The 25,195-nt window shown below is 37.4% G+C and overlaps 1 pseudogene; it reads left to right on the top strand.

The window, feature by feature from the left end:
• Positions 1-17,920, top strand: part of LOC145634153 (uncharacterized) — a 30,040-nt pseudogene extending 12,120 nt beyond the window's left edge.
• The last annotated feature ends 7,275 nt before the right edge of the window (positions 17,921-25,195 follow it).

Raw genomic sequence — 25,195 nt, 5'->3', positions numbered from 1 at the left:
TCTCGCTCTACGAGAGGCCTTGTATACAACAAAGACATCTTCCCTATTTCAGTAGGGGGACATTCCCAGTCTTGTAATGTAGCTCCTCTTATTGAGAGGACCTAGTCGCCCGAGTGTTGCCGTTATAATACCCTATTACGACAGACGTTTGACAACATCAAAGCGAACTAGTACTCAAACAAGAGAACTCACAATACTCATGGTCGAGGAAATAGGTTCCGATAGCCATAATGAGAAGTATACTTATGACAATTTTTTTTTTAATTTCTTAAAGTATTCTCATAGGTCGATCTAGTATGGTTCTAAACCAATACATGTGCAAGTGATTTATGACAATCATGTCCTTGTAGCACATGAAACGGTGCTATAAATCAAACTACACACTAATCTCAATCGGTCATTAATCATCCATCGTTTAAATGACCTTGATTAGGGATAATTTTCGATTATAATATTCAATGTTCACTTAATAGGTGTTTCCTTACCAAGACCGGTCTTGATACCCTATTTTGAATATTCTCATAATCGAATGGACTCATTATTTAATCCTAAACCACAATTAAATAGCATAACGAAGTAATAAAATATTGCATGAAATTTTATATTACTCCAAAACTTGAATGGTTTTCCTTAGCGTCTTACATTAACTTTTCTTAAAATTAACTAAAACACTAAACAAGGAAATCAAAGTCAGTCTCCTTCATGCTTGATTCCCATTGCCTCAACGTGCTTGTTGTGCTTCACTTGAGGCAAAAGTTTAGTAAGTGGATCGGCTACATTGTCATCCGTTCCAACTTTGCAAATTTTGATTTCACCCTCTGATTTTCATTCTCGAATCATGTGAAAACGCCGCTTGACATGTTTGACCTTCTGATGTTCCCTAGGCTCTCTAGCCTGAGCAATAGCTCCATTGTTGTCACAATAGAGGGCTATTGGATCCTTTATAGAGGGTACAACATCAAGTTCACCAACGAACTTACGAATCCAAACAGCCTCCTTAGCTGCTTCAGCAGCTGCTAAGTATTCGGCTTCAGTTGTAGAATCTGCAGTTGTACTCTGCTTTGCGCTCTTCCAACTAAACGACCCTCCATTTAGACAGAACACATATCCAGATTGCGATTTGAAATCGTCTCTGTCTGTTTGGAAGCTTGCGTCGGTATAACCTTCCACAACTAAATCCTCTGCACCACCATACACCAGGAATTTATCCTTGTTCCTTTTCAGGTACTTTAGGATATTTTTGGCCGCAGTCCAATGCGCCTCTCCTGGGTCTGATTGGTAACGGCTCGTAGCACTCAAGGCATACGATACATCTGGCCTAGTACATATCATGGCATACATGATCCATCCAATAAGCGAAGCATATGGAATCTGATTCATTCTTACCCGCTCATCAGGTGTCTGTGGACACTGCTTCTTGCTTAGGGTTATGCCATGTGACATTGGCAGGTGACCTCTCTTGGCCTCCTCCATGCCAAATCGAGCAAGTACCTTATCAATATAAGTACTCTGACTCAATCCAATCATCCTTTTCGATCTATCCCTATAGATCTTGATGCCTAGTATGTACTGAGCCTCTCCCAAGTCTTTCATTGAGAAGCACTTTTCAAGCCAGGCCTTTACAGACTCTAACAACGGAATGCTGTTTCCAATGAGCAATATGTCATCGACATATAAGACTAGGAAGGCGATGTCACTCCCACTGACCTTCTTGTAAACACAAGATTCATCTGGATTCTTGATAAAACCAAACTTACTGATGGCTTCATCGCATCGCAGATTCCAACTTCTGCTTGCTTGCTTTAATCCATAAATGGACTTCTTAAGCTTACAAACTTTCCTAGCATTTTTTTGGTCGACAAAACCTTCAGGCTGTGTCATATACACAGTTTCTTCCAAATAACCATTAAGGAAGGCGGTTTTGACGTCCATCTGCCATATTTCATAATTGTAATATGCAGCAATCGCTAGGAGGATCTGAACGGATTTAAGCATTGCGACTGGTGAAAAGGTTTCATCGTAATCAATACCATGAACTTGTCTGTAACCTTTTGCCACCAATCTAGCTTTGTAAATGAATACATTTCCATCTTTGTTGGTTTTCAACTTGAAAATCCACTTACATCCGATAGGTGTATAACCTTCAGGTAAGTCAACCAAGTCCCAGACTTGATTTTCAAACATGGAATCCATTTCAGATCTCATGGCCTCTTGCCATTTAGCAGAGTTGGTGCTTGCCATCGCTTGCTTGTAGGTTGCCGGTTCATCTCCATCCATAATCAGGATGTCCTGATTCTCGGTTAATACTAAACCAAGATATCTATCAGGTTGAGATCTCGGCCTCTGAGACCTACGTAGGGTAATGGATTGAGCATTTGCATTGTCGGTTCGACTTTGAACATTTTGATCATTTTGACCTGCGTCAACAGATGCTGTTTGAGCACTTTGACTGTCATTATGATTTTGTTGCTCATCCTCACGAACTTCGTCGAGTTCGATTTTCCTCCCACTTGTCATTTTGGAAAGGTGCTCCTTCTCCAAAAAGACACCATCGCGAGCAACAAACACTTTGTTCTCCGATTTGTTGTAGAAGTAATACCCTTTGGTTTCTTTTGGGTAGTCCACAAAGTAAACCTTGTCAGATTTGGGATGAAGTTTGTCAGAAATTAATTTCTTGACATATGCTTCGCATCCCCATATCTTTAGAAAAGATAACCTAGGAGGTTTCTTCGTCCATAATTCATATGGAGTCTTTTCTACAGCTTTTGATGGAGCACGGTTCAGTGTTAGTGCCGCAGTTAGAAGTGCGTGTCCCCAGAAAGAGATAGGAAGATCACTAAGACCCATTGTTGATCGTACCATGTCTAACAAGGTTCGATTTCTCCTTTCGGATACTCTGTTCCATTGTGGAGTTCCTGGAGGTGTCAATTCTGAAAGTATACCCTTTTCTTTCAGATGGTCATCGAATTCTTGGCTCAAGTATTCACCACCTCGATCCGATCGAAGGGCTTTGATTTTCTTGCCAAGCTGATTTTCAACTTCACTCTGAAATTCTTTGAACTTTTCAAATAATTCAGATTTATGCGACATGAGGTAGACATAGCCATATCTACTATAGTCGTCTGTGAAAGTAATGAAATATCGATGTCCATTTCTTGTGGTTGAGCTCATTGGTCCACATACATCGGTATGTATAAGACCCAATAAGTCACTTTCCCTTTCTCCCAACTTGGAGAATGGCTGTTTAATCATCTTGCCTAATAGACATCCCTCGCAATTCTCAAACGATTCTAAATCGAAAGAGTCAAGAACACCTTCTTGTAGAAGTTTCTTGATGCGTTTGATGTTGATGTGGCCAAGACGACAATGCCACAAGTAAGTCTGATTTGACTCTATGGTCTTAGCTCTTTTGGTATCATTATAAACAATTTGTCCAAAGACACAAACGTGTCATTCCATAAATATAAACAAGATGATATGTCTTGTGATCAAGTTCAAAATAATGTCCAACGCCACAAGATCAAAATATGGTAGATAAAACTAAACAAGTTTTAAATCTAGACAAAATATGAGATTACAAGCTTTCTTTGAAAGATTATCTTCTTCTTCCACTTGTGTACTCATATCCACTTGAAAAGCACCGCTTACTTTGTTCCTGAAACAGGAGCATATAGTGAGCCAATTTTCCGGTATCTAATACCTTATAAATGTCTTATGTTCAAGTGTAAAGATGATACCTGAGATTGAGGTTACTTTTCTTTTCGCCTCATCTTCTAGATACATGCTACATTCTCTTTTGTAGTGTCCGGGTCTACTACAATAGAAACAGCGCATCTTAGCTTTGTTCTTGAACTCCTTCTTCTTTGGTCTCAGAGCAACCTTACCCTTCTTGCAAGAATAGGTTTTCTGGAGCTCTTGAACAACTTCCATCAAGGACAGTTTGTTCCGCTTGGACGTAAGTCGCATCTTTAATGCAACATACCCCGAATGGAGTGAGCTTAGTAGCATGAGAGCCGCTTGCTCATCGTCCACTGGTTTGCCAATTAGCTCCAAATGGGTGAATAGCCTTGTCATGTTGAGCACATGAGCTTGAAGTGGCATCCCGGGTCTAAGTCTTGCATTATAGACCTTAGCCCATACTTCTTGTCTTTCTTTTGTGAGACACCCATCTTGCGGTGGCTTGATCCTCATGTTCGAGAGTGACCTAGTCACATCTTCCACAAGTCCATCATAGTAGCCTTTGGTACTTTTGGTGACTCTCAAATTGACTACATCTTCTAGAGCTTTGAGCATCATGTCCGGAAAATAGTTGGAGAACTTCCCCTTTCATTGTACCGGGATGGAGTTTGCCATGAGTCTGGAAACTCTTTTACAATCCACACTCCATACCTCATGTGCCTCATCACTCATAATCCCCTTTGAGTAGAAACTCGGGATTTGAGTGTGCAGAATGTGCTCTAGGTAGCAATTTCGGAGGGTCTTTCGGAGTTCCTCTTCCCATTCCTTAAAGTTTACCAAGTTCAGAGAAATTGGCAACTTTTCGGGCAATCCCGGGAGCATAAGGTCGTTGACATTAGTTGAAGACATGATTCTACAATTGAAAGAATTTGAAATAAAAAACCATTCATTATACTTAAATAAGATTGAATTCATGCATTTTAATCAAACTTATTTAAAACGTCTTATTCACACATTAAAGATTGTCCCCATTTTAGGTGAGAATAAGTCGATTCCAAGATCCAAAGAAACAAAGAGTGGTTAAGCATGCTTTGGCTTGTCTTAACACTCAATCTCCTAAGGTAAGCAACGCTTTGCTAATGGCTCCAAGCCACTCTTGGTTGAATAAATCGTCGCATCCAATGCTCTCTAAACAATTTATTCACTTTGCCACGACATGTTAGGACTCCATCACTCATATCGTTGAGTATAACCAAAACCACCTTGCATACCCGGTATGCCTTACGTTCCTTGGAGAAGTAGTGATGCCTCGCTTTGGCGTAGCCCACCACTACCCTCGTTCGGTTGGTAAGTGTGTTTTGGAATGGCAAGTTTTACTCAATATTTTAGGGACCTAGGATTTCTATGTTGGTTGATTTAAGTGAACTTAATTAATCATCTCAACATTCGAAATCCTAAACATGCATCTAACATATAATTCATATATATATAAACATAAATATATATCGAAAACATAAATAGAGATGCATTTGGCAACTAGCATGACCCCTTGAGATCTTCAAGTCTTCAAAAGGTCTTCATTTGCAACTTCATGGCTTTGTCTTCTAAGAACCCCGTCTTCAAGACTTGACCAAAATATTACAATTGCTAGTATCTACGATTAGGACTAATCTAAATATTAAGGTACAAAAATACTCAACGGTTCGCAGACCGTATTTAGATTTACAAAAATACATCACGGATCACAGTCCGTATTTTCTATCCTAATCGGGCTCCACTAGTTGCCATTTCATAAAACATGTGAGAGAATTTACATTCCATTCATCCATTCACTATCTGTGAATGGCCCATGCATTTTACAACGATAAACAAGTAACAATGCATAAAACGCGCGAGAACTAGTAACTAATCTAGGTGGTTAATCCAATTAACACGCCTAATTAAACTAGTCAAAGTTGTTTTAACCGGCTATGGAAATAACTAAGAGACGCTCCCACTAAATTCCGCATCCAACTTAACTAATCCAATTAATTAAGTTGGTGAACCCAAATATTTGCCAAAATTAATTTTGCAAATGTCGCTCAAAACCCGAGGCCTAGCCTCCAAAAATTTTAATTAAATAAACAAAATAATTAAAATAATTAAAACGACAATTTAAGCAAAATACGTATTCCAAAATGTCTAAGTGCCTAGCACTAAGACCGGAGTCCAAAAATTACCCTTACTCACATATTAAGCAACGCTAAAATTAACTTTAAAATAGCATCGCCTTAATAACCCGGGGTTATTGTGCCAATTATGGGATTGTACATACCGTACAACAAGCACGTAGTATGCCCATGCGCACCCCCGCAACACCAAGCATGCATGTGGGCTGCTTGTGCTCCCATGCGCCACGCCCGGCCCAACCAAGCGTAGCAGCACGCACAGCGCGCACAGCCTTATGCTGCTGCTGCTTGCTGCTGGCTGGCGCGCTATGCTGCTGGCAGCGAGCAACAGCCCATGCCCTTCCTCGCACACACAGACGCACAACACTACGCACCTAAGAACGAAGCGCCCAGCAGCCTCGGCAGCCACATATGGGTTGCGTGAGCAGCCAGCTGGCCGAGAGCTAGCTCGGGGCTCTTAGGCCTCGTGTTGCGTGCTAATGCTTCGAAAATTATCGATTTTTTGTGTGTGACATTATAAATCAATTCTAAATTAATTTTAGAATCAATTTTGAGGTAAAATGAAAAATAACAAGTCCAACTTAAATAATTCATCCAAATGCAATTAACCAAATTTATTTCCAAGAACCATTCTTTAATAAAATTGGTTTAACTAGGTGTAATAAAATAAATTAGGGCAATTCTCACTATTAATTTAATCACTTTAAATTAATCTTGAGATTTTGACAAAATAAAAGGGAGTTGGAAAAATGAACATAAGTTCAATAAAGACTCCAACTTTAATACTTGTGAGTCCATGAAAAAATTATATCTTCCAATATGAAGATAAACCAATTTCAATCACAAGTTTTAAACTGTATGATTCCAATCAACTAAAAAAAATGATTAAATCAACAAATTTTAACCAAAATTCATGGAATTTAGTAACTCAAAGTTTCAATCACTTATCATAAATAAAGATTGAATCTTTAGTACTTGGAAGCAACAAAGAACAACAATTTAACACTTAATGCAATTAATTTGCTATTTTGTGAAAAAATAAAACCAAACTTTCAAGCACCAATTACTACCAAGTAATCATGCTTAAAGTGGTCTAAAATTGCATATAAATAAAGGAAAGAACCAAATTCATAACCACCATAAATATGCAATCAATTTTCAAGGTTAGAAAGACTTAAAATTTTTCCCTCGAAAAATGCATTTCTGGTCGTTTTTTGGCTAAAAACAGAGTCCTGAAAGGGTAAAACCATTTCCAGAACGCCTTTTCCACCCAAAATTAACTATTTTTGGGTCGAAATCTGGGTTCGGGAGCTGAAGACAGCTCTAATACGAGGTAAAAATTGGAAAAACGAGTTACTAATCTAATTAGCAACTTAAAACCAGAAAAATTAAGCCATAAAAACACCTTGAAAATATTATGATTTTAAAAATAAACGAGCGAGGCTCCGATACCGCTGTTGGGGTTTGGTGAGTCCGACTCACCGCGGAAACAAACCCAAAAACAAGACCGCACTCGCAATAAATAAAACCATAAACATAATTAAATTAATCACAAGATTAAGATAAGCTAATTACCTTTGACGCGTGCTTCGCTCCAAAATGAGCTCTTACTTGAAAGCTTCAAGTCCCGCTCACACGGAGACCTCCAACGAAGTCCACCCGCACCAACAAAACCGACTAGGTCCAATGTCTTGGGGTTAGCAAGACCCGACCAATAAAACCCGAGTAATTATATTGAGTTCAAAGGTTTTCACTAATTGTGATGCCTTTTCCAACTCTTACTCAAGCATCATTCCCAATGCCCATACTTGGGTATTTATAGGAAATGATGGGAGTATCATTTACTCTCCCATCAATGTGGGATAGTATGATTTTTCCATTTTACTTTAAAGCTAAAATAAAATTAATAATCAAGCTAGTAATAAATCAACAAGTGGCAAGCTCATGTGAGTGGTTAGGTGAGGACCACTTGGAGAAGGGAGGGACCAAACTTGCTCCCCACTCCCTGTCCCATAACCGGCCACCTCACTCCACACACAGTCAAGGACCACAAGCCACATGGCACCCACCCTTGAGCACCAAGGCAGCCAAGGTGGGCTGCCATGTGCTGCTGTCCGTGGCAGCCACGCCCAGCAAGCCTAGCAGGCCCAGCACTCGCATGCGGGCTGCCAGGCGCGGCCCAGCATGCTTGTGTGGGCTGCTGCTGGCCTTGTGCCTTGACCAGCGCTGCTAGGCAGCAAGCAATGGCCTAGCCATGCTGCTGCTAGCTGTGGCGAGCTGGCGCGCCTATTGTGCTAGCTGCTGCAGCTTGTTGCGGCATGGCTTGCTAGCCATTGCGCGCACAAGGCTGCGCCTAGCATGCTAGCACGCACTAGGCAGCGCCTAGCCTTGCGATGCTAGCATGGGTGCGCTAGCACGCACCAGCCAGCCTAGGCTCGGCTTGGTGCGCATGCTAGCCACCATGCTAGGCCATACACCCTTAGCACTCGGTTTGCTTGGGCATTCCGATGCTAGGGGTATTTTTGGCTTTTGTTGATTTATTACTATTTCTCGTCTCGTCTTTCACTATTTTTCGACTCGACTTCCGACGCTCTAAGCTCGAATTTCCGACGTCTAAATAAATATTACTCGGTCGACTCATTAATTCCTTCCGAATTAATTCGTTGTTTCGGTTTGTTGAATGTTTGGGTGTGACCCGAAGGGTTCAGTCAAGATTAAGCTGTAATATTAATTATTCATTAATATTACTGATCGGAAGCGGCCTCCACCCCGGCATTCCGATCACTTGACCTCACTGAATATATTAGCTTTCTAATAATTCTGAACCCACTAACGGAATAGTACACTTGTTCGAAGGACACCATTCCTTTCACCACTCGCGCCAACCCTTCACGGTTAGGCTTCCGCGCGGTGCAATTGGACAATTAACCATGGACCCTCTATTGACTAAACCATATCCCGAACTTTAGAGAACTAGAGCCATGGTTAGGTTGCAAACTCATTGCATCATATTGTGCTTGCTTGACTAATTGTGCATTATTTGTCGCGCATATGCTATGTTTTCTTAACCGTTTGTTTGACTTGTGTTGAGATTAAATAAATTAATGACTAAAAGAACTTTGCCTAATTAATTAATTAATCAATTAATTTGAGTAAATAAAGTCTAATATTTTAATCAGAATTGACCTAGTACGACTTTAGGCATGCCCCTGTTGATTAATATCACTGAAAACAGTCTCAAATTGAAGCTCCAGCATTGGCGCCAAAAGATGAGCTGTAGCGCCACTCTGTGGAGTGTGGCTCCTGGCGACAGCTCTGTCGTCTGGCGCTACACTACACAGTGCGACGCCAGTCCTGTCGTTTTGCCGACAGTTCGAATTATTGATCGAGTCATCATTGTGTGTCTAATTAACCAGTTTGCTAAATAATTCGGTTAAATTTTACTGTCAATCATACCTTGTTAAGTCATTAATTGAGTCTAGCCACATGGTCATGACACGAGTCTTAACGTATCACCTACACTCACTAGTCTTAGCACACACTTTGAGTACACATCACCATGACCATGTCTTAAGTCCATGCATGAGTCGGTCTTTCCGTCATTTGAGTTGGGGGTACATTCTATTCCTAATTTTCCGTATCCCTCCATCTACATCATTTTTCTTCACATTCTATTCCAGTCTTTCTTCCTACCTTCTTCCATCCATGCATGTTGAATCGAGTTTGAGTCATGTGATTGACAAACAAAAAAAAATGAGGGTAATGATGAAACAAATGCACAAGGCAAGCTTCTCACCAAGATTTCATAACCTCTTTTTCTATTTCTTTTTCATTTTTTCCTTTCCCCAATAAGTCTAGCATAGGCACCTTTCTTTCCCCTTTTATTAATTTTGTAGATTCTTTCTTTTTTTCTTTTTAATAAAATGAGCATTTATTTTCTTGCATATGATCATCTCATTAGATTGCAAAAAAAAAAATAAAAAATAAATAATAATAATAATAAAAAAAATCATTGTCGAATTAAGCACGAGGTATACCAATGATTTGAGGCACCCCTTGTAGCCACATCATATTGCCTTTCACCCTTCTAATTTATAATCCTTTCTTCATAAACCACTTTGAGCCTTGTCTAACGATAGACCTTTCATTTTTCAACCTATATCTACCTAACCCTGGGATGGGATAGTGTGCAACTTATGCAGTTTTCAATTTCATAAAAAGCTTGAGTGATTCAAAAAATTAAAATAGCAAAAATAAGCAAAAGCAAAAAATAATAAAAGTGTAACTAAGGGAAAGTGTTCCAATGTCATTGACATAAACATGTCTCTGATATGAACACGTCTCAGATTGCGTCTCTTATCGAGTGCTCGGTACCGTGCCTGAGAAACATGAATGTCAAGTGAGTGATAGACCGCATGATCGAGATTGCCCACACTTATAAAAATATAGTGCAAAAGCAAAAAAAAAGAGAGCAGAAATAAATAAAGCAAAAAAAGAGAGCTAAAAAAAGAATAGAAACTTAAGCATAAAAATATAAAGATCCAAAAGCAAGGTTGCGCACCTTGGGGGCTTATCTAGGGTCTTGAGCTTTTTATCCTCTTCTTCTATAACCTTTAGCCTAACCACGTTACAACCCTTAAAAAGACCTTTTTGAGGTATACACACACTTGTGTGAGGTTCGGCTAGAGCTACGTTCGGCCTGATTCCTAACGGATACGTAGGCAACCTTACATCGAGGTGCGGCCGTAATAAAAATGCATTCATATTTACATTCACAATTGATCGTATCAAGGGATCTCCAATGCTCATCCCTATTCATGTAGAGCTAGACTTGGGGGCTTGATCCCTACATCATTAGCTTACCTTCCCTAAGAGTCACCACCATTTGACTCTTTTAACAAATAACATCTTTCCACACACTTAGCTCTTGCGGCCTAACTTTAGTGTCACTTTCACACACTGCACAGATACATGACCAAATTTACTTCCCTTAGGAACCCTTTGTCATGAAATCTTAACATAACGTTGAAGCAAGCCTTGTCATATCAACATCGTTCATCAATCATAATTGTCATTGCATCACGGAGTATGAAGTTCTTAGCCTCCGTGCCTAAGTTAACCAAATGCTTTCATCATTGAGTCAACAATTGAGATAGCCTAGGATAGGTTAATCCTTGAACCTTGAGAGATAGTATCAAATGCCAATTGACTAAACTCATTCAACATACATCTTAAAAAAACTTCGCTTCTTTCTTTTTTACGTCTTTCTTTTTCGGGAGAAAGTCGGTACCCTCCACAAAAATGACGGAAATTTTTTGATTTTTTTGCATTTTCGAGTCGCACAATCATAATACAACGCACACACGGTTCATGAGTCACACGTGTCGTTTCACTTCGAGTCGAGTCAACCTCGAGTCAGTCAATCACAGCGAGTCAAGTTTATACCTTGAGTCATGTCAAGTCAATGAGTCAAGCAATAGGTCAACCCTAAGATAATTAAAGAAATTAGCAAAGTTCTATAGTCAAAAATAAATACAGGTGCAGCAGAATAGGGAAGACCAAGCGCCAAGCGAAAACATCTAGCGTCTGGCAACAGTTTTTAGCGCCTGGCGCTAGATCCCAGTGTCTGGCGACAGAGTCAATTCTTGGCGCCAGAGATATTTCAGCAGCGATAGAGCTCGAAGCCTCTCAGAAAGGTGATTTCGACCTCATACAACAATTTCGGGTTCCTTGGTACGCCAGTTAGCCCCTATAAGCAATTTGACATGATTAAGTAGTCGGTTTGATTACAATCGCAATAAATGATCGACCTGATGAAAGATCGTCTCACTTAGCTTAAAGCGTCTAAGCGTTGGCTTATCACGGACATAATGGTTCACAAGCAGCAAACCGCCGACGTACTGGCATAACGGAAGCAAAGTTCAGGCGAGCTTTAGAGATCGGCAAGCGTTGGTCTTCAGAAATTTTTCTTCAGAATATTATCGCAACAAACATTCAAGCATCGAAGCTCCTTTGTTCAGAGACACGTGGACATATCATCAAGCTCTTTTGTTCAGAGACACGTGGACATTTCTTTCAAGCTCTATTGTTCAGAGACGCGTGGACATATTATTCAAGCTCTATTGTTCAGAGACGCGTGGACAATCCTTTCAAGCTCTTTTGTTCAGAGACGCGTGGACATATTATTCGAGCTCTATTGTTCAGAGACGCGTGGACATATCATCAAAGCTCTTTGCTCCAGAGACACGTCGGCATATCAATCAAAAGCTCTTTGTTCAGAGACGCGTGGACATATCATCAAAGCTCTTTGCTCCAGAGACGCGTGGGCATATCAATCAAAAGCTCTTTGTTCAGAGACACGTGGACATATCATCAAAGCTCTTTGCTCCAGAGACGCGTGGGCATATCAATCAAAAGCTCTTTGTTCAGAGACGCGTGGACATATCATCAAAGCTCTTTGTTCAGAGATGCGTGGACATATCATCAAAGCTCTTTGCTCTAGAGACGCGTGGGCATATCATCAAAGCTCTTTGTTCAGAGACGCGTGGACATATCATCAAAAAGCTCTTTTGCTCGGAAACGCGTGGGCATCCTATTATCAAGATCTTTGTTCAGAGACGCGTGGACATATCATCAAGCTCTTTTGTTCAGAGGCGCGTGAACATATCCTAAAAAAAGAAGCTCTTTGTTTAGAGATGAGCGAACATCAAAACAGCAAGATGGCGTTCCATAGATTGTGGAAAGTTGTCAAAAAGCAACTGAAGGTGATTTCAAGCGAAGTTATCTTCGATAGTAGTCCCTTGGACGTGGAAATTATCAATGCGGAAGAGGATTGTTTCAAGCGAAGCAATCTTCGATAGTGTTCCCTTGGACGTGGAATGTTATCAAAGCGGAAGAGGGGCATTTCAAGCGAAGCAATCTTCTATATCGAAAGTAGTTACAAGCGTAGCGGTTTTCAAGCGGGATTGCATTCTCTTGGCAGGAGGTCATCAAAACAGTAAAACGGCAGCAAATCGGTTACTTTCAGAGACGTGTGCTCGACGGTTCAAGATACGCGTTTCTTAACTCTTTTATCTGTTTAACTAACGCTAGTTTGCAGGTATCGGCGTTACAAGAGTGATTTAGGATCGCAGAACGTTCTGAATCATTCTCCGTCCCTATCGATACTTTGACTTTTGTTTTCGAGACTTGCGTTTCTCCAAACTCATTCAAAGTGGGGGCTTCTGTAGACACCCATTTGTGTCTCCCCAAAACCAAACCCAGTGATGAGTACCTTTCGCGTCGAATCATAATCGAATGAAGTGAAAGTGTGAAAAGTTTAGTGTTGTGGAGAGTTTTAATTTCTTTTCTTTTCTCTCTGTTTTTGAAAACTTATTTTAAGAAAACATCCAATCCAGTTTGGTTGGTCCATGATATGGGTCCAATAATAATGTATTTGGATGGGGCTTGAAAAGATCTTTTCGACGATATATTATAAGCCCAATTCCGATGAATATTGAGGAAGTTATGGCCAATTTACTAAACTGGGTCGGTTTAAGCCTTATATGTGGCCCAATAATCTAGGGGAGGGCCTAATATGATTTATCATTCCTAATTAAATTAGGAATGGTTTTAGTCTTCTAGATTCTTCTAGAAGGTTCTTTTCATTCCTAATTCAATTAGCATTGATAAATTGACTTTTGTTGACTTTTTAGAGTTTTAATTAGAATCAAAGAGCATTTTTGAGGGAAATACGATTTTATCCTCCTGTACGGAAATTTTTATCTGATTTTAAGAAAACGCGTGAATTTCCAGATCAGCGCCAAACGCCAGATGTAGCGTCTGGCGCTAGCATTGGCACCTGGCGCTAATGTTTGCGTCTGGCTCCAATAGCCAGCGTTGGCGCCAACATCGTTTTATGTGCGCCAGAACTCTGTTTTGATATTTTATCTTTTTGGCTGATTTTTCTATAAATAACGTATTAAAAACTCCATTTTCGATAACCAAGTTTCATCAACAATCATTAGTTTTCATCAACAATAACCAATTCTCATCAACAATCATCAACAATCATCTATTCTCACCAACTCTCATCAAGATTCTCTTGATTTTCTCTCTCTTTTCTAAACTAGCTTTTCTCAAATACAAAATTCCGCATTCATTAGATCTAGAAACACCTAGTCATATTCGAAATTGTCTTTGCCCTAGACGTGAAAGGTTTAATTTCTGAGGGTTTGGTCCCAAATCTCTCTTTCAATTATTGTTTAATTTAATTCTTTGTTTATTATTTTCCTTGAAGTTACTAACATGTGTATTTTTTTATTAGAAAGAGGTACGAGACATCAAAGTAAGTGCTTTAATTGTATTTATTGATGTTATGATGTAGAAATCATGTTTAGATTGTTATTTTGATTCCTAGTATCATGTCTAGGGTAATTTTAATATCAAGTATGATCGTTATGATGCTTTTTATTTTCTTCCTAATATTTATGATTGTTAGTATCATGTTAGGGTTAAAGCTTTGATATTTATTGCTTAGTGACATGATAGGGTTTGTTATTAATCTTGTTAGTATCATGCCTAGGATCTTGCTATTATTATTCTTTAACATCATTATTTTAATTATTAATAATTGTTATTATTATGATGATTATTATTATGTTGCTTGATGATTTGATTGCTTGATCACACCTTTTATGCATGTTTAAAGGGAATTAGTACTTGTAATCACGCTTAATAAGATATTAATAATCTTGTTAGGGTTAATATGATTATAATTCAAGTGATCGCCAATAATAGATTTGTTTGTGCATTAAATTCAACCAACATAGATAAACAGGTTTAGGGTTAATCCTATTGATTGCATGTTAGTTAGAAAGCGCACATGAATACGATCAGAATAAAGTAGAGGCCTATTATTAGGGCAGGTTCAATCTCTTTTAGGTTGGATTTGTACCTTCATCCCCGAACCCTATTTGGTTCAAGACCTTATGGAGTTGACGATCTCATGGATCGTTAAGGGGTGTAACCTTCACCCTGTGAACGGTTTACAAGTTCCTAAAACTTGTTGGCGACTCTTTTGCTCTATCTTCTTTCCCTTTGGACGCCACCGTACTTTAGTGTATGATTACAGTGGGGTTCAAGCTAGGAGATTAACGCTTGAAATAATTCCCTACACACACACACAAAAAAAAAAAAAAAAAAAAAAAAAAAAAAAAAACTATTTTGTTATAGTATGAATGGTGAAAAGTATAACACTTAATGATTAAGCACAAAAGCTTCTGCTCTGAGCTCATTTATAGTTTGTAGTCTTCATGCAAACATATATTTGCATTCTGAATGGTACCAATTATCTGCCTCTTGGTTGTGATTTTTTTATTTTCATTCATTTTCCTTAGATTATTGTTATCATAATATCACTATAATTCATAGATTAAAGAGTGGGCTGCTTTTGTTTCTTTTATGTGGATATACAAATTAAAGGATTTATAGACTGTCTAAACACAACACAGGTTTCTGTAAAAAAAAAAAAAAAAAAAAAAAAAAAAAAATTATCAACACAAGTTCTATACTTTAAACTTTAAAGGATTTATTTCAGAATTTGTTGCAAACTTTAGTTATTCATTTTAGAGATCATATCTTATGATTAAGAGGCATAACTCAGGTAATATTTTTGGTCATGGGGCACCCTTTTCAAAGAATTGAATATCAAGAACGTTAGCATTAACACCTAGTTTCAGCTGGCTGAAACTAAAGGTTTCCTAAGTCCTGGCCAGATTTATGAACTTTTTATACTGATAGAGTAGTGACGCTTAGCTTATTTCTAAATGAAGAAGAAAAAAGTACTCAATTCGATCCTTTTCTATTGGCCTAAAGATCAGTACTCCAGATTCAAATCAGGATGGAATGTGCAAAGAAAAAAAAAATTGAAGATAAAAATCAGTATTTCCTACACATATTAATGTTGAAGTTGAGGTCAAGGGAAGAAGAGGAATGAAGTTGCATATTAACTTCCTTTAAAATGATTGGACATATCATAATAAGTCCCTTTATTTTTATTATCTTGAATAAATTTGAGCATGTGTTAATGTATAAATTTACATATTTTTTGTTTAACAGATTTGCAGTTAAGCGATGACCAACTGAAGACTTTTACTTTGTCTGAAATAGAGAAAATTTTACAAAGCAATGGCAGCACACTTCGAAATTTTCCTTTCATACCTTTTCCAGATGATATGCTCATGTTAGAAGGACAAAATAAGTTAATCCAAGATGAGTTGCATTATGATAGATCTACATTGCAACAAAAGCATAATATACTTTTTTCAAGTCATACTGATGAACAACAAAAGGTGTACAATAAAATCATGAGTGCAGTTTCAAGAAGTGAGGGAGGAGTCTTCTTTATATATGGATATGGAGGCACAGGAAAAACTTTCATTTGGAAAACTCTATGTGCTGCTATACGATCTAAAGGAGAAATTGTGCTTCTTGTCTCATCAAGTGGTATTGCATCACTTCTCCTTCCTCGAGGAAGAACGGCTCAGTCTAGGTTCAAAATGCCTTTAAATGTAACAGAAGACTCGACAAGCAATATAAAACTAGGAAATGATCTGGCAGAGCTTTTAATGAAGACAAAGCTTATTATTTGGGATGAGGCTCCTATGATTTATAAATTTTGTTTCAAAGCTTTAGATAGAAGCTTAAGAGATGTTTTAAATACTTCGGATCAACCTTTTGGGGGCAAAGTAATCGTATTTGGAGGAGATTTTCGATAAATTCTTCCGTTTATCCCAAAGGAAAGTAGACAAGACATTGTTTTTGCCACAATCAACTCATCTTATTTGTGGAGTTTTTGTGAAGTCCTAAAATTGACAAGAAATATGAGGCTTCAAGTTGGTCGTTAAGATTCAAGCAACAATGAAATAAGGGAATTTTCGGAGTGGGTATTGAAAATTGGAGATGGTAAAGTGGGAGAGTCAAGTGCTGGTGAAAGTAAAATGGAGATTCCAAAAGAAAATTTGATAACGGAAGCACAAGATCCCGTTAAAGCTATTGTAGAAAGTACTTATCCATCTATACTCGAACATTTATGGGATACAAAATACTTTCAAGAAAGAGCAATTCTCGCACCAACTCATGATGATAAAGAATCTATAAATGAATATTTTCTATCTTTAATGCCAGGTAAAGATAAAGTATAAATAAACAAAAGAAGATCTATAATTTATTATTTTTTAAGTACTATCTTTAATGCAATGGTTAATTATGTCCTTTTTGCTAGGTGAAGAAAAGGAATACTTGAAATCTGATAGCATATGTAAGGCAGATGCAAACATGGATATAGAAAACATATATCCACCCGAGTTCCTAAATACAATCAGATGCTCTGGTGTATCAAATCATCGGATTAAATTGAAAGTTGGTGTTCCTGTCATGCTTCTAAGGAATATTGATCAATCCTCTAGCTTATGTAATGGTACACGATTGGTGATTACTCAGCTAGGAAAGTATATTCTTGAAGCTAAAATTATTTCAAGTAGTAACTCTGGACCTAAAGTTTTCATTCCTAGAATGGTTTTGAGTCCATCAGTTACTACTAATTTGCCAGTAAAAGCTTCAACGAATACAATTTCCATTGGTAGTTTGTTTTTCTATGACAATCAACAAAAGCCAAGGTCAATCTCTTTCACATGTTGGTTTGTATCTTCCGAGACCGGTTTTCGGTCATGGACAACTTTACGTTGCAATCTCTAGGGTTATTTACAAAAAAAAAAGGTTTGAAGGTTTTAATATGCGATAAGGACGGAAATTTATGCAATACTACAATTGTAGTATACAAAGAAGTATTTCAAAACATACCATGAGAAGGTATATATTACTTTGCTCTCATTAGTAGTGTAATTGTTTCATACTTTGTTAACTAATCAGAATGTTATTTAATTTTATTTTTTTTTCTATCTTGCTGTACTAAATCTATCGTTTGGATTTGATTCAAGTGATATGTTATGCGTTACCATATTGGATTCTTTACATGAAAATGCTATCAATTAAAGTTAATTTATCTTCACTTATAGTATATTGTTTAACTTGTGTTTTAAGTCTTTGAGACAATGTTGGGGTTTATAAATATTATTAATTTGATACCAAATCTAAATCATTTTTTTTTTTTTTATCAATTTTGGGTCAAATTTTAGAAAAAAAAAGTCTAATACGTGTAACCACGATCAATTGAATTGCATTGTTTATTATTATTATTATTATTATTATTATTGTTATTATTATTGTTGTTGTTGTTGTTGTTGTTGTTGTTGTTTAGTAGTTCTGAAAGGAAATAGAACAAGATGGTGAGAATATGAGAGATATAATCGAATAAAATATTTTAGTAGAAGGACTAAAAGTGAATTAGTCATATCTATAGTCTACCTAGCTAACTTCTAATCATAAGCTATTTTGAAATATACAAAGAAGGCCTAAATCCTATATGAGGCATGAGATGACTCAACTAACCGGCACAATTGACAAGTTTTCAAATTAAAGCACAAGCTCTACTATTGTAAATCATTGCTTCACAAAATGTGATCTCCATTAGTTTCATAATACTCTAAATTTCAAATCACAAAGCACAAGATTTTTTTTTTTTTGAATTTTTAATTCATATTCAAACTATTAACAAATCATTTCTTTTCAGTTAACACTCAAATGAAGTTGAATAGTGAATATAATCCTCAAATCTGGCAAATTTACAATCCAATTAAGAACAAATAATTAATCAATCAATCAATCAAAGCCTTAATCCCAAAAGTGGGGTCGGCTAACATGAACCAAATTTGATTATTCCGTGTAGTCATCAACATAAATCTTTCTCCTCCATCCCTTACGATCCAAAACTTCATCCTCACGTAAATCCATGCACTTCATATCCTTCCTCACTCCTTCCAACCAAGTCATCTTTGGTCTCCCTCTTCCTCGTTTAATCCCTCCATGGTCCCACTCTTCCACTCTTCGCACCGGTGCACCCTCGGGTCTCCGTCTTACATGTCCAAACCAACGCAGACGATTTTCCCTTAATTTATCTACAATGCCCGCCACACCTACTTTCTTGCGAATAACCTCATTTCTGATTCCATCTCTTAAAGTGTTTCCACACATCCACCTTAACATGCGCATTTCCGTAACCTCCATCTTTTTAATATGCTCTTTCTTAGAAGCCCAACATTCTGTACCATAGAGCAACACTGGTCTTATGGCAGTCCTGTAGAATTTTCCCTTCAACTTTAAGGGAATGTTGCGGTCGCATAACACTCCCGTGGCCGCTCTCCATTTAAGCCACCCTGACTTAATCCTGTGGGTCACGTCTTGATCAATGTCACCATTCTTCTGGATGATCGACCCTAGGTACTTAAAACATTCACTCATGGTCAAATCCTTTCCATCCAAACTCACCACTTCATTGCTTGTCCCCCTCTGAGTGCCAAAACGACATACCAAATATTCAGTCTTACTCCGACTTAGCTTAAACCCTCTAGATTCCAACCTTTGCCTCCATTGCTCCAACTTGACATTAACCCCATCCTTAGTCTCATCCACCAAAACGATATCATCTGCGAACAGCATACACCATGGAACCTCATCTTGAATTGGTCTAGTTAATTCATCTAGAACCATTGCAAAAAGAAAAGGGCTTAATGCAGACCCTTGATGCAATCCGATTGTAATAGGGAAATCTTTTGTCAACCCTCCGCATGTCCTCACATTTGTTGACACATCCCGATACATATCCTTAACTAGGTCTACATACCTTCGTGGGATACCTTTCTTCAACATTGCCCACCAAAGTATCTCTCTTGGCACCTTGTCATATGCCTTCTCTAAATCAATAAAGACCATATGAAGATCTTTCTTCTTTACCCTATAAAACTCCATCATTTGTCTTATCAAATGGATTGCCTCCATAGTAGATCTCCCAGGCATAAAACCAAATTGGTTATCTGAAATGCTTGTGCATGCCCTCAACCTTTGTTCAATCACCCTTTCCCACAACTTCATAGTATGGCTCATAAGCTTAATTCCTCGATAGTTAGAACAATCTTGAGCGTCTCCTTTGTTTTTATAAACCGGGACCAAGGTGCTCTTCCTCCAATCTTGTGGGATCCTTGTAGCCGTCCATATCTTGTTGAAAAGGTTTGTTAACCAATCAATACCAATCTTACCCAAACACCTCCACACCTCTATCGGTACCCCATCAGGGCCAACCGCCTTCTTAGGTTTCATCTTCCTCAGTGCAATCTCCACCTCTACTCTCCTAATCCTTCGCACATACTCCATGTTGATTTCTTCATCACTCATAGAGGTATCTCCTATCACAACTCCATTACTTCCATTAAATAATTCATCGAAGTACCCCTTCCACCTGTCCTTGATGCCCTCCTCTTGCACTAGGACCATTTGGTTCTTATCTTTGACACACTTCACCATGCCAATATCCTTCCTTGCCTCTTGTCTTCTCTTTGCCATCTTATAAATGATCCTTTCTCCCTCCTTGGAATCAAGCTTTTCATAAACCTCCTGATATGCCTTTTCTTTTGCTTGGCGAACAGCTGCCTTTGCCTTACTCTTAGCCTCCTTATACGCTGCAAAGGTTTCATCACTCCTACATTTTCCTAAGGCTTGATAGCATTCCCTTTTTTGCTTAATTACTGCTTTCACCTCTTCATTCCACCACGAAGTATCTCTCTGTACCGAAGTTCTTCCCCTTACTTCCCCTAAGACCTCTTTGGCCACTCTTAGGAAACAGTTCTTCATTCGTAACCAAGTCTTGTCCGGATCCACCTCTCCATCCCAATCCGCTTCTTCAATTACCTTTTCTGTAAAAACCTTAGCTTTTGCATCCCTTAGGGTCCACCATCTTATCCTTGGTTCTTCTTGTCTAACTTTTTTCTTCGCCTTCTCTTTCAGACGAATAGTCATTACCAATAGCCGGTGTTGGGTGACCACACTCTCCCCTGGGATAACCTTACAGTTTATGCAACTTTGTCTATCTATGCTCCTTGTGAGCAGGAAGTCTATTTGAGTTGCATTTGCTCCATTCCGAAAAGTTATCAAGTGTGAATCCCTCTTCTTAAACCAAGTATTAGCCAAAATTAAATCATATGATTGGGCAAAATCCATAATAGCTTCACCACCGGCGTCCCTCTGCCCATACCCAAAGCCTCCATGGACACTCTCATAGCCATCTCGGCTCGCCCCAACGTGCCCATTTAGATCCCCTCCAATATATAACTTCTCTGAGTGGTGGACACCCTGCACCACCTCGTCTAGGTCCTCCCAAAATTGTCGTTTCTCTTCTGCATCTAAACCCACTTGGGGAGCATAAGCACTGATAACATTCACAATCTCCTTGCCACATAGCAACTTCAGCCTTATCAACCTATCGTTCTTCCGATAGACCTCGATCACCTCTTTTGCCAACCTCTCATCGAGAACCACACCAACTCCGTTCCTAGCTCCACCATTCCTTGTTCTGTGGCTCGTTTCTTGCCCAACATACCATACCTTATACCCCAAAACCAAGCCTCGAGCTCCTTCTCCTGTCCATCTTGTCTCTTGGAGGCACATGATGTTCACGCGTCGTCTTTTCATTACTTCTACATTAAATAATTAATGACACTAGTAAACTGCATTCAAACAACAAATCCCAGAAAATTCAACATTAAATTCCCAACAATAGCATAACAAAATCAAACAAAAAAATGATAAGAAGTTTCACCTATGAGGCACAAGAGTGGCAGGAACACCATTTTAAAGCCGGGTCTCAACAGACTCAGTAACATTAACAAAAGAAATATTGGCATGTGTTGACAGAATAAGGTTCCGGTGAATCAAAAACCCAGTTCCAGAAGCTTCTCCACCGCCACCGACGGAGCTTCTAGAGGCACAAGAAGCTGATAGTTTCTCCATTGATGAGCTTTAAGTAAAAAAAAAAAAAAAAATCAAACCACACATTTGAGCTCATCAAATTCCAGTAATAATTACCCCACATCAAACTATCATCACACTATACACCAAATCCTTCTTTGAAACCACCATATTTGGAAAACCCTTATATTTTTAAACTTAATGTCACCCTAAATTTCTAACACAACAAAAAATTAGAGTTTGCAATTATCAAGTCAAGAATTTTTTTTGTGTTGTAAAAAAAAAACAAAAGAAAGAAAAGAGCATTACCTGCAAGTCTACAACCTTTCCAAGGTCCTCAACCTTTGACGTGTTGTAATAAAATAATTGATTCAAGACCAAACCTTTTCTTTTTTTAAATGAAATTAAATACATCCTACATGTATCAACTAATTGATCACTTTCCCATTAATTGATCAATTTCCCATTAATTGATCACTTTGATACTTTCCCACATTAAAACTATCCTCAATCAACATTATCATCATACTTCCATGAGTATAGTAATAAGCAAAACCCAAACAATTTGACCAAAAAAATCAATGGATTACTCTCAATTGATGAGATATCTGAGGTTTTAGCTGGGTTGGATGATCAAAAGAATGAGATAGAAAGTTGGTCAGGAGGGAGAAAGGGAAAAAAGACCCAGATTAAGTAAAAATCCAAGTTACTAGATCTGAAATGGCCGCCTTTTTAGTCGGTTTTAGTATAATTGAACTACTAGATCTAAAAATAGGTCACCGGGATCATGGAAAATCGCAACCCAAACTCAACGAAGATGATATTCAGATATGTAAGAACTTCATTTTCATGGTGTATGAGCTTTGGAAGTATCGATGTTTGAGTTGGACTTGAAGTTATGGAGTTTACTGACACTTTTTCCAATTAGTAGTTTCCAATTTATCATTTTGTTTCCCTTTATATTTCAATAATTGAATCAACTAGCATGATGTGGCAAGGTTTTTCATCAAATTATTTGCAAAAACTGCCACTATAATAAACATCTATGTTTCTTGAGAAACTTGGGCTCCCTCCCAAATTAATTGATGGACTTTTAATTAGGACAACAAAATAAAATGGGTAGTGTTATATTTTAAGAAAGATTATTTTATTGTATTATTAACAGTAGTTATTCCCATTGGTTTTTTATTTTATTTTATATTTTTGTCATAATAAAAAAAAAGTAATAGGAATAGGAATGAACTGAGTACATTTTTTGTAATACTACCTCTATTTCATATTATTTGTAACAAGAGACATTTTGCAATCATAAATTATGTGTCTCACTACGTATACTAATGTCTTATTCACTCGATTTCATAATTATTGGCACAATATTAAAAAAAAAGAAATATTATATTATATACAGTAGTATGTATAGGGTCAAACTACATCATCAACAAATGGGTCAAATTTAATTATGTCTATTTTTTATTATTTATATAAATTTTACATTTTAAATTGTAATCAATGGAATTTATTTTTATATGTATTGTGTGAGATAACTCTTCACACTCGTATTATAAAGTTTTTTTAATCATCATCCATACTTTTATATCAGTTCATAAATTTATATTTTTAATACTTGCTATTTCAACCGTGTATCGCACGGGTATTATACTAGTTTACAATTATTTTTTGCTTATTTGTCAAATGAGCAATTAATTTTTGCTCATTAGTCAAATGAGCAAAAAAATTCAATGCTCCTTTGTCAAATTAGCAAACTATTTAATGTTCATTTGTCAAATGAGCAAATGATTCTTGCTCATTTTGTAAAAAATTAATGCTAATTTGTGAGTGTTTTTGAATGTTTTAAATACATTAGCCTACTAGCTCAAGGGTAAAGCATTGTGCAAAGGCACAAAAGATGTGGGCTTGAATCCCACGTGGGTTCCACTACAAGAAAATAACCTTTTCGTAGCGATTATTTTAACCTTTAGTATCGATTGTAATTGCAACAAAAAGCTTTCCCAACGAATGGTCATTCGATACAATATCCCCCGTTGCCTTAGCCTTTAGTAGTGGTTTTCAATATCGCTGGGGTTGGCCTCAATAATCGATACGAAAAACTACATCCAATCGTGGTGATTATTGTAGCGATTACAATCGCTATAAATGTTTAACTAATTTTCTTAAAAAAAAAAAAAAAAAAACATGCGTATGATCTTTACAAGATTCGAACATGCAACCTCATACTCTTATATTAAATGTTTTACCAATAAGCTATGACATATTTTATGTATTCTTTGTCGAACAATATTTATATATCTAGTGTTGAAAAGGCTTTTCGTATCGATTTTTAGGATTTAGTGGCGATTGTAAATGATACGATTTCTCAAAATTATATAAATGTGTAAAAATAGTGTGGATATGTATTATTATGCCTTCCGTATCGATTTTATATGGGAAAACCATGGCGATTGTAAAAATGATACGACATCCTTAATTATTTCACAAACATACTTGCATATTGTAGCGATTGAACAATCGCTACGAAAAGTGATTTTTCTTGTAGTGTTCATTTATGTAATGTGGAGACACACAAGTTTGTATGAAAGTCTAATTGTAACAAAGTTTATATAATTATAAATCATTTCAAACCATTTTTTGCTCATATAATTTTGTACGAATTTAATTTTTTTTTTTTTAATTAATCTTGTTTATAGAGATAACCTATGTAGTAATTGAACCTACGTCCCCTATGCATTTGCATAGTGTTGTACCAATTGAGCTAATAGGTTTTATCATATGTTTTAAATCATTTTCTATGTTATAAATTTTTAATCAGCTTATTTGATAAATCAACAAAGAACTGGTTGCTCATTGATAAAATGAACAAAGAATTGTTACTCATTTGATAAATGAGCAAAGATTTGTTTGCTCATTTGATAAATGAGCAAAGATTTGTTTGCTCATTATTTGATAAACGAGCAAAAATTTGTTTGCTCATTTGATAAATGAGCAAAGAATTATGTGCTCATCAAAGAATTGTTTGCTCATTTAGAAGGTTTTTTGTGAGTCCGTTTCACATGAGTACGGTTTACAATGCATACTCCCACCACAGCCTTCAAAATCGATGGTAATCTGCACCTTCTTCGGACACCAATCTGGGTCCCACTCCAACGTCTGGTTTGCGTCTAACTCAACCGTCTCTCTCCAAAACCATCACTCATTCTGGAACTTTCTCTTTCCACTCGAAACCTCGTTGAAGAAATGCGATTTGGACTCTTTCTTATTCCTTTGGAGTGCAACAACTCGGAATTCACTTCTTTCCCTCTTCATCTAGTCCCTGTTCGGACCATTTTCTGCATTGGAAGGCAAGTCAGGTTTGCGGCCCGACGAAAGCCCAATCAATTAACCCGATGTTGAAGAAGATGGAGAGTATTATAATGTGTGCTGGAGTAATTGAAGAA

The sequence above is a fragment of the Chenopodium album genome, chromosome 1, assembly GCF_948465745.1.
Source record: "Chenopodium album chromosome 1, dcCheAlbu1.1, whole genome shotgun sequence".
Lineage (NCBI taxonomy): Eukaryota > Viridiplantae > Streptophyta > Magnoliopsida > Caryophyllales > Amaranthaceae > Chenopodium > Chenopodium album.
This window is presented reverse-complemented; position numbering and strand designations above follow the sequence as displayed.